This window comes from Mus caroli, unplaced genomic scaffold, assembly GCF_978045245.1.
Source record: "Mus caroli unplaced genomic scaffold, Mus_caroli_1 scaffold_7, whole genome shotgun sequence".
NCBI lineage: Eukaryota > Metazoa > Chordata > Mammalia > Rodentia > Muridae > Mus > Mus caroli.
The window spans coordinates 100,870,747-100,879,805 of NW_028227262.1; positions in this window are offsets into that span (position 1 = coordinate 100,870,747).

Sequence of the window (9,059 nt, forward strand, 5' to 3'; positions counted from 1 at the left end):
TATAAAAAGTCTTTATTTTCTTTCTTTATTTCTTCCTTGACCACATTATCATTGAGTAGAGCATTGTTTAGTTACCATGTGAATGTGTTTCTTCTATTGTTTTTTGTTGGAATTTAAGACGAGCCTTAATTCACAGTGATCTGATAGGAGGCATGGGGTTATTTCAATCTTCTTATATCTGTTGAGGTCTGTTTTGTGACCATTATATGGTCAATTTTGGAGAAGGTACCATGAGGTACTGAGAAGAAGGTATATCCTTTTGTTTTAGGATGTAATGTTCTATAGATATCTGTTAAATCCATTTGGCCCATGACTTCTATTAGTTTCACTGTGTCTCTGTTTAGTTTTTGTTTCCCTGATCTGTCCATTGATGAGAGTAGGGTGTTGAAGTTCCCCACAATTATTGTGTGAGGTGCAATGTGTGCTTTTAGCTTTATCAAAGCTTTTTTTTTTTTTGAATGTGGGTACCCTTGTGTTTGAAGCATAGATGTTCAGAATTGAGAGTTCTTCTTGGTAGACTTTTTTCTTTGATGAGTATGAAGTGTCCTTCCTTATCTTTTTCTATGACTTTTGGTTGAAAGTAAATTTTATCCGATATTACAATAGCTACTCCAGCTTGTGTCTTGGGACCATTTGCTTGGAAAATTGTTTCCCAGCCCTCTGAGGCAGTGTCTGTCTTTGACACTGAGGTGCATTTCCTGTATGCAGCAAAATTCTGGGTCCTTTTTCCATATACAGTCTGTTAGTCTTTGTCTTTTTTATTGAGGAATTGAGTCCATTGATGTTAAGAGATATTAAGGAATAGTGATTGTTGCTTCCTGCTTATTTTCTATGTTATTTTTATGTTTGTGTGGTTCTTCTTTTGGGTTTGTTGAAAGAAAGATTACTTTCTTGCTTTTTCTAGGGTGTAGTTTCCCTCCCTGTTTTTGTGTTTTCTATTATCATTTGTAGGGGTAGATTTGTGGAAAGATACTGTGTAAATTTGGTTTTGTCATGTAATATCTTGGTTTCCCCATCTATGGTAATTGAGAGTTTTGCTGGGTTTAGTAGTCTGGGCTGGCATTTATGTTCTCTTAGGATCTGAATGAGATCTGCCTGGGATCTTGTAATTTTCATAGTCTCTGATGAGAATTCTGATATAATTCTGATAGCTCTTCCTTTATATGTTACTTCACCTTTTTCCCTTACTGCTTTTAATAGTCTTTCTTTGTTTAGTGCATTCAATGTTTTGATTATTATTTGATGAGAGGAATTTATTTTCTGGTCCAATCTATTTGGAGTTCTATAGGTTCCTTGTATGCTCATGGAGAACTCTTTAGGTTAGGCAAGTTTTCTGCTATAATTTTGTTGAAGATATTTACTGGCCCTTTAAGTTGGGAATCTTCACTCTCTTCTTTACCTATTATCCTTAGGTTACATCTTCTCATCCCATCCTGGATTTTCTGGATGTTTTGAGTTACGATCTTTTGGTCTTTTGTGTTTTCTTTGACTCTTGTGTTGTTTTTTATGGTATCTTCTTACCTGAGATTCTCTCTTCTATGTCTTGTATTCTGTTGGTGATGCTTGCATCTATGACTCCTGGTCTCTTTCCTAGGTTTTCTATCTGCAGGGTTGTCTCCCTTTGTGATTTCTTTATTGTTTCTATTTCCATTTTTAGATCCTGTATGGTTTTGTTCAGTTCTTTCACCTGTTTTGTTATGTTTTCCTGTAATTCTTTAAGGAATTTTTGTGTTTCCTCTTTAAGGTCTTATACCTGTTTACCTGTGTTCTCCTGTATTTCATTAAGGGAGTTATTTACATCCTTCTTAAATTCCTCTATCATCACCATGAGATGTGATTTTTCTTTTAGCATCTTGCTTTTCTGGTGTGTTTGGGTAACCAGGGTTTGATGTGGTGGGAGAACTGGGTTCTGATGATGCCAAGTAGTCTTGGTTTCTGTTGCTTATGTTCTTGTGCTTGCATCTTGCCATCTCCTTATCTCTGGTGTTAACTAGTCTTGCTGTCTCTGACTGTGCCTTGTCCCTACTGTAAGCCTCTGTCTGTACTACTGGGAGACCCATTCTCTCTGGGAGGAATTTGGGTATGTAGAGCTGTGGTACAGGGTCAGCTCTGGGGTGCAGACAGAGACCAGAAGGATTCTGTCTCCAGCTTATCCTTGGTTCCTATGCCTGATGGCTCTGTGAGGATTCCTCTCAGGCCAGAAATTTGAAGAGACGTGGTGGTCATACCTGTGCTTGCAGGTGTGTAGTCAGTCCTAGGAGACTAGCTTTTTCCTGGTGGTATTTGTATATGTAGCTCTGTAGCACAGATTCAGCTCTGGGTGCCAGTAGCGACTAGAATTCTCCTGTCCCAGGCAGTTCCTGTGTCCTAAGGGTTCTGGGCAGATTCCTAGGAATGGCAGTGCTGGTCTTACCCGCACTCACAGGCCTGTCCACACTCCTGGGAGGCTTGTTCCCTCCCAGTGCTATTTGGGTATGGAGCCTTGTTTTACAAGAAATTTGTAAAGGCTTCCCTCAGCATTGTATAATCTTTGTGAACGTAGTAGGTCTATGCCTGGGCTCTGCGACTTTGTTCCAAGCTCTTAAAATCACCAAGTGACACAGTTCTGTAATGTCATCAAATCATCAAGTCGAATTTGTTCTTGTAAGTCAGAATAGTGCCCTTCACCAACCAGTTGATCTTTAATATTTTTTCTTCTTACTCTATTTCATTGTTCAATATTAACTGCTTCCTCTGTCCTCCACGTTAACCATTGTAACTGCTGACTAGCCTCTACAACAGCTGTTACAAATGTTTGAAGTCTTGGGGAATGGAGCCTTGTTTTACAAGAAATTTGTAAAGGCTTCCCTCAGCATTGTATAATCTTTGTGAACGTAGTAGGTCTATGCCTGGGCTCTGCGACTTTGTTCCAAGCTCTTAAAATCACCAAGTGACACAGTTCTGTATATAACTCTATTGTGGGTAGCCTAGTTACTTAATATTTGTTTAACATAAGGGGAAATGCATTTTGTAGGAAATAATAGCCTCTTTAAAAAGCCTAAAATCTATCATTTCTATTGGACACCACATTTTCTCATCACAGTCGTGATCAGAACCATTAGCAGGCATGTGCTGCACAATTCCTGGGAAAACTGATGGTGATTTCATCATTCCAGGGTGTCCTCTGGTGCTACACTTGGCTCATGATTAACACTTCCTCTCCAGATGGACTGTTTCTTCTTAACTCTGTCATCTTGCATGGGCTTATTATCTTTCCAGCTCCCTGCCCCACTCAGGAACTTCTGGGACTTGGAACTTAAAATGCCTGGCAAAGGGTGGGACAGCGATCTGCCTTCTAGTGACGTCTGCTTCCCCCTTTCATCCTGCTGGAAGCTCCTGCTTGCAGTCGCCAGCTCTTAACCTTTTTCTTCCATCTTTCTGGTGCTACTCACTTCTCAAGTGCTTCAATCTCTACCCATAACTCCACAGTTGCATAGTCAATTCTGCAATGCTTTTAAAAATGAGAGAATAGGGCAACCCTTCTGTTTTTCCTATTACATCCAGTTTTTGTTTCTCAGACCCCTCCATATCCTCTCACAACTTTTCCAATTGTTGATCTATTCTCTCAACCTTTTTGAGCCATAATATAGCAAGAAAGAGAAGAGATAGAAAATTCCCTCTGGGAGAAAAGTGAGAGAGAACCTAGAGACAGCAGCACTGATAAACCTTTTTGCGACATCCTGAAACAGGATATTCATTTCATTCTACCCTGCCATCCCCTCTACAGCAATAGAAATCAGATTTCCATTATGACAAGCCCCACATTTGGCACTACTTATAGGCATGTTTTTCTTGACTGCTTTAAACCTTCCAACCCTCATTCCAGCCCAATCCCTTCCAACCTGCAAACTCTAGGTAGAAGAGAAATAAGGTTAGAGGGAAAGGGAGACTCTTTAGACTACTGGGATCTGGTTAGGGCCTTGGGACCAAACAAGAAAATTGTTACGAGAATATGTCTAACCAGCAAATCAGCAATAGCAAAAGCAGTAGCACAAACCAGCAGCAGCTGGGGCAGCAGCTGCTGCAGGCCCTCTCTGAGCTCACACATTTGTATGCTCTCAAGACTCCCCAGAATTCCAAGCATAAACTATCTGTAGCTGTCGAATACCAAGCCCCTCCTCGAAGCTGAGGCAATTGTATTTAGTGGCTGGGGACAATCTGAAGCAGCTCCATATCTCACATCTGGGATTTAAAAAAAAAGCATATTCACATAAAAAATGTTTTTTTTTAAAGAAACCAAAGTTCTCACTACACTGAGCACCAAAGCCTGCAGTATGCTGGACATGGAGGGATTCTGCATGTCCTGGGGTAGAAATATGGGGAAGGACATGGTAAATCTATGCCTGATAGAGTCCAGTCTGAAGCACATTGGACATCAAACATCGCCATGTATACTATATCCTGGGGGTGAAACAGTGCCAATGACATGTGTTAATGAGGGAGTCTACATAGGTTCAATAGCAATACTCAAGAACTTTATGTCAATCAAGTTGTGCTTGAAGACTCTGATCCCTGCTGATAACATGTTATCAACCACTGTACTGTATCAAGCTTCAGTGATTATGGTCTCCAGACTTTCTTCATCGTATCTATAGACTCTTCATGACTTGGGTATTAAATAAGAGTATTTTATTTGTCAATCCTAGAGATCTGAATAAGGAGTTCTCAGTGGATAGATAACTTTCTAATCCATCAGTTTCTGCCTCCCACTTACCTGTAAGGTCAACAAAACAGCCATTGGGTTTATATATGGCTTCTTTTTGGAATAAAAGAGTTTGAAGCAACATCACCTGAAATCACTGGAATTTAATGCCCTTGCCTCAGCTAGAATTAAGGATGGAGAATTGTGGCGTGGTGGGCTGTACACAAACAGCCTGGTCCCTGGTAGAGCAAAGGTCTGGAATCCCGGAGGCCAGGCTGGCAGTGATTTCCACCTGCATGGGACTGCAGTAGTTTGGCCACGCCTCCTGGGTACCTGGCTCCTGTCACTTAGCTACAGCCTCCCACAGCCCCACTGCAGAGAGTTATGTGGCATCAATTACATAGTAGTTGTACCAAGCCCTCCTATGGGCAAATAAGGTTTCCCTAAACTCTCAGTCGAAGCCAATGAGAAGTACCTGCTGTCAAACCCTGAATCGTGCCCAAAACTGTATATAAGTCCTATCCAGGGAATAAAGGTGTGTAAGAACTACTCTATTGTCTGAAAGTCTTGTCCTAAGAGCTGTAACACTTGGGAAGAGATCTGCTCTCCCAAGTGCCACCTGAGGCTCTGCGGCGCTCCTCACTGACTAGTCAGCTTCTCTTTGGGCCAGCCCAACCCAACTCACTGCAGTGTTGCACGGAATTACAGAACTGCAGAGACAGAGGTGAAGCTGACCAGCACAGCCAAAACAGAGAAGTGACTTTGCTCTTTGCCCAAATTTGCTTTCTTCGCTGTAACCTTCACGCCAGGCCTGACCAGAGATTTCCTTGGAAAGCCTCTGGTACTCGGGCCCAGAGAATAATGGTCATTAATGAGGACATGGCAGTCAGATGAGCAGAGGCAGCTCAGGCCTGGGCCTCATAGGAGGAAGCAGATGATGACAGAGCACTGGCAGGTGCACATGCCAGATGTTAGCAGGCAGGGAGTGGCCATGCAGGTTCTGAGTGCCCATGAGACATTAATAAACAGGTGGGGGTATAGCTCAGGGGTAGAGCATTTGACTGCAGATCAAGAGGTCCCTGGTTCAAATCCAGGTGCCCCCTACCACAAGATTGTTTTTACTCATGGAGATATCACATACTCAGTCCTGTTTCTTCCAATCACTCAAGTTATGTACCTCAACAGATCTGGGAGCTACAGACCAGGGCATCATGTGAAGAGATGGCTGTCTCCCATCTCTTCTTACATGTTGACCTCCCTCTCATTCTTATTATCTGTCTACCCTGTTCCTGCACATGCATAGTTTCTCAGGTTCTGTTGTACAGTAGATATGTAATCTGATATTAAATAGAAAGCAGGAGCTATAAGGGAGAATTAGGGACTTTCTAGGCACAGCAGTTACAGTGAAAAGTGTCCAAGGACCAGAAAGAAAAGCCCAACCATAAAAGGATGTGGCTCTGTGGCTTTCTGGTGAATCTGTAGTCATAATTAAGGAGGCCAGTCACAGAATTGGGCTGTCTATGTAGGGTGGACATTTCCCCTGTGAGCTTCTTTCCCCCCTCCAGAGCCCACTGCTCACTTGCTTCACCCTTAGAGGGTAAAGCCTGGCTGAGCTGCTGTCCCAGGCAGAGAGGGATCCTGCAGTGATTCAGCTGACAGTGCCAGCTAGGACCCTTCGAGAACTCTGAGTGACAGCCCATTTGTCTTCAGGGAAGAAAGAGAGGGATGTCTGGGGGCTCAGGTGAAAGGCAGCGCCCATCACAGAGCTAACCCAGGACAGCAGTGTGAAGTGGATCAGGGTCTGCGGCTGCTCTGCTCCTTTTCTTGGGTGATGATGCTATTCAAGGATGGGCCTGGAAAGCTGCAGAGCTGAGGAAGGCATCTCACCAGTCAGGTCTGGCAACTTCTGGAAAGTGGGTTTGTGAGCATCTGTAATTTAACTTTATAGTCAGTCATAATCTATCACCACTCTGATGAAGAGTATTAACTGTGTACACTTGTACCAATGGGGGTATAGCTCAGGGGTAGAGCATTTGACTGCAGATCAAGAGGTCCCTGGTTCAAATCCAGGTGCCCTCTTCCTCAGATTTCTTTTAGATGCTAGACAGTAAAATGCCTTCCCAAATAAAACCCCTATTACCACATTGTCAACAATAAAAGAACCTCTGGTGGAATCACCATTCCAGATCTCAAGTTATACAACAGAGCAATTGTGATAAAAACTGCATGGTACTGGTACAGCAACAGACAGGTAGATCAATGGAATAGAATTGAAGACCCAGAAAAGAACCCACATACCTATGGTCACTTAATCTTTGACACAGGAGCTAAAACCATCCAGTGGAAAACAGACAGCATTTTCAACAAATGGTGCTGATTTAACTGGCAATTAGCATGCTGAAGAATGCAAATCGATCCATTCTTATCTCCTGGTACAAAGCTCAAGGCTAAGTGGATCAAAGACCTCCACATAGAACCAGAGACACTGAAACTTATAGAGGAGAAAGTGGGAAAGAGCCTCGAAAATATGGGCACAGGGGAAAAATTCCTGAACAGAACACAAATGGTTTAAACTCTAGAAGAAGGATTGACAAATGGGACCTCAGAAAATTGCAAAGCTTCTGTAAGGCAAAGTACACTGTCAATAAGACAAAAAGGCCACCAACAGATTGGGGAAAGACCTTTACCAATCCTACATCTGATAAAGGGCTAATATCCAATACATAGAAAGAACTCAAAAAGTTGGGACTCCAGAGAACCAAATAACCCTATTTAAAAATGGGATACAGAGCTAAACAAAGAATTCTCAACTGAGGAATACTGAATGTCTGAGAAACACCTAAAAAATGTTCAACATCCTTAGTCATCAGGGAAATGCAGATCAAAACAACCCTGAGATTCCACCTCACACCAGTCAGAATGTCTAAGTTCAAAAACTCAGGTGACAGCAGATGCTGGCAAGGATGTGGAGAAAGAGTAACACTCCTCCACTGCTGGTGGGATTGCATGCTGGTACAACCACTCTGGAAATCAGTCTAGCAGTCCTTCAGAAAATTGAACATAGTACTACAGAGGATCCAGCAGTATGACTCCTGGGCATATACCCAGAAGATGTTCCAACTTGTAATAAGGACACATGCTCCACTATGTTCATAGCAGCCTTATTTATAATAGCCAGGAGCTGGATAGAACCCAGATATCCCAGATGTCCATTCAACAGAACCCAGATGACCATTCAACAGAAGAATGGATACAGAAAATGTGTTACATTTACACAATGGAGTACTACTCAGCTATTAAAAACAATGTATTCATGAAATTCTTAGACAAATGGATGGATCTGGAGGATATCATCCTAAGTGAGGTACCGAATCACAAAAGAACACACATGATATGCACTCACTGTAGAGTGGATATTAGCCCAGAAGCTTGGAATACCCAAAATACAATTTACAAAACACATGAAACTCAAGGAGGAAGACCAAAGTGTGGATACTTCAGTCCTTCTTAGAAGGGGGAACAAAATACCCGTGGAAGGAGTTACAGAGACAGAATGTGAAGCAGAGACTGAGGAATGACCATCCAGAGACTGCCCCAGCCAGGGATCCATCCCATAGACAACCAGCTAAACCAGACACTATTGTGGATGTCAACAAGAGCTTGCTGACAGGCACCTGATATAGCTCTCTCCAGAGAGGCTCCTCCAGTGTCTGACAAATACAGAAGTGGATGCTCACAGCCATCCATTGGATTGAGCACAGGGTTGATCCCCAATGAAGGAGTTAGAGAAAGTACCCAAGGAGCTAAAGGGATTTGCAGCTCCATACGAGGAACAACAATATGAACTAACCGGTACCCCCAGACTTCCTGGGACTAAATCACCAACCAAAGAAAACATATTGTTGGACTCATGGCTCTAGCTTCATATGAAGCATAGGATGGCCCAGTCAGTCATCAATGAAGGAGAGGCCCTTGGTCTTGTAAAGGTTCTATGCACCAGTATAGGGGACTACCAGAGCCAGGAAGCTGGAATGGGTGGGTTGGTGAGCAGGGAGAGGAGGGAAGGGATAGTGGGCTTTTGGACAGGACACTAGGAAGGGGATAACATTTGAAATGTAAATAAAGAAGATATCTAATAAAAAATTTTAAAAATGAATTAGGATAATGTATATAATTTTGTTTTAATCCCAGATGTGGGATATGAGCCGGCTTCAACATCTGCTAACTATAACTGTCTTGAGCTCTTGATTTTCATTAGCTGCTGTGGACTCTTGAAAGGATATAAAAATGAAATTTCACAGAGGGCTTTTGGTAGCTGTTGTTTCCTGTGCTGTTTCAGGTTCATGCTGGTGCTATTGCTAATGCTATTTATAGATGG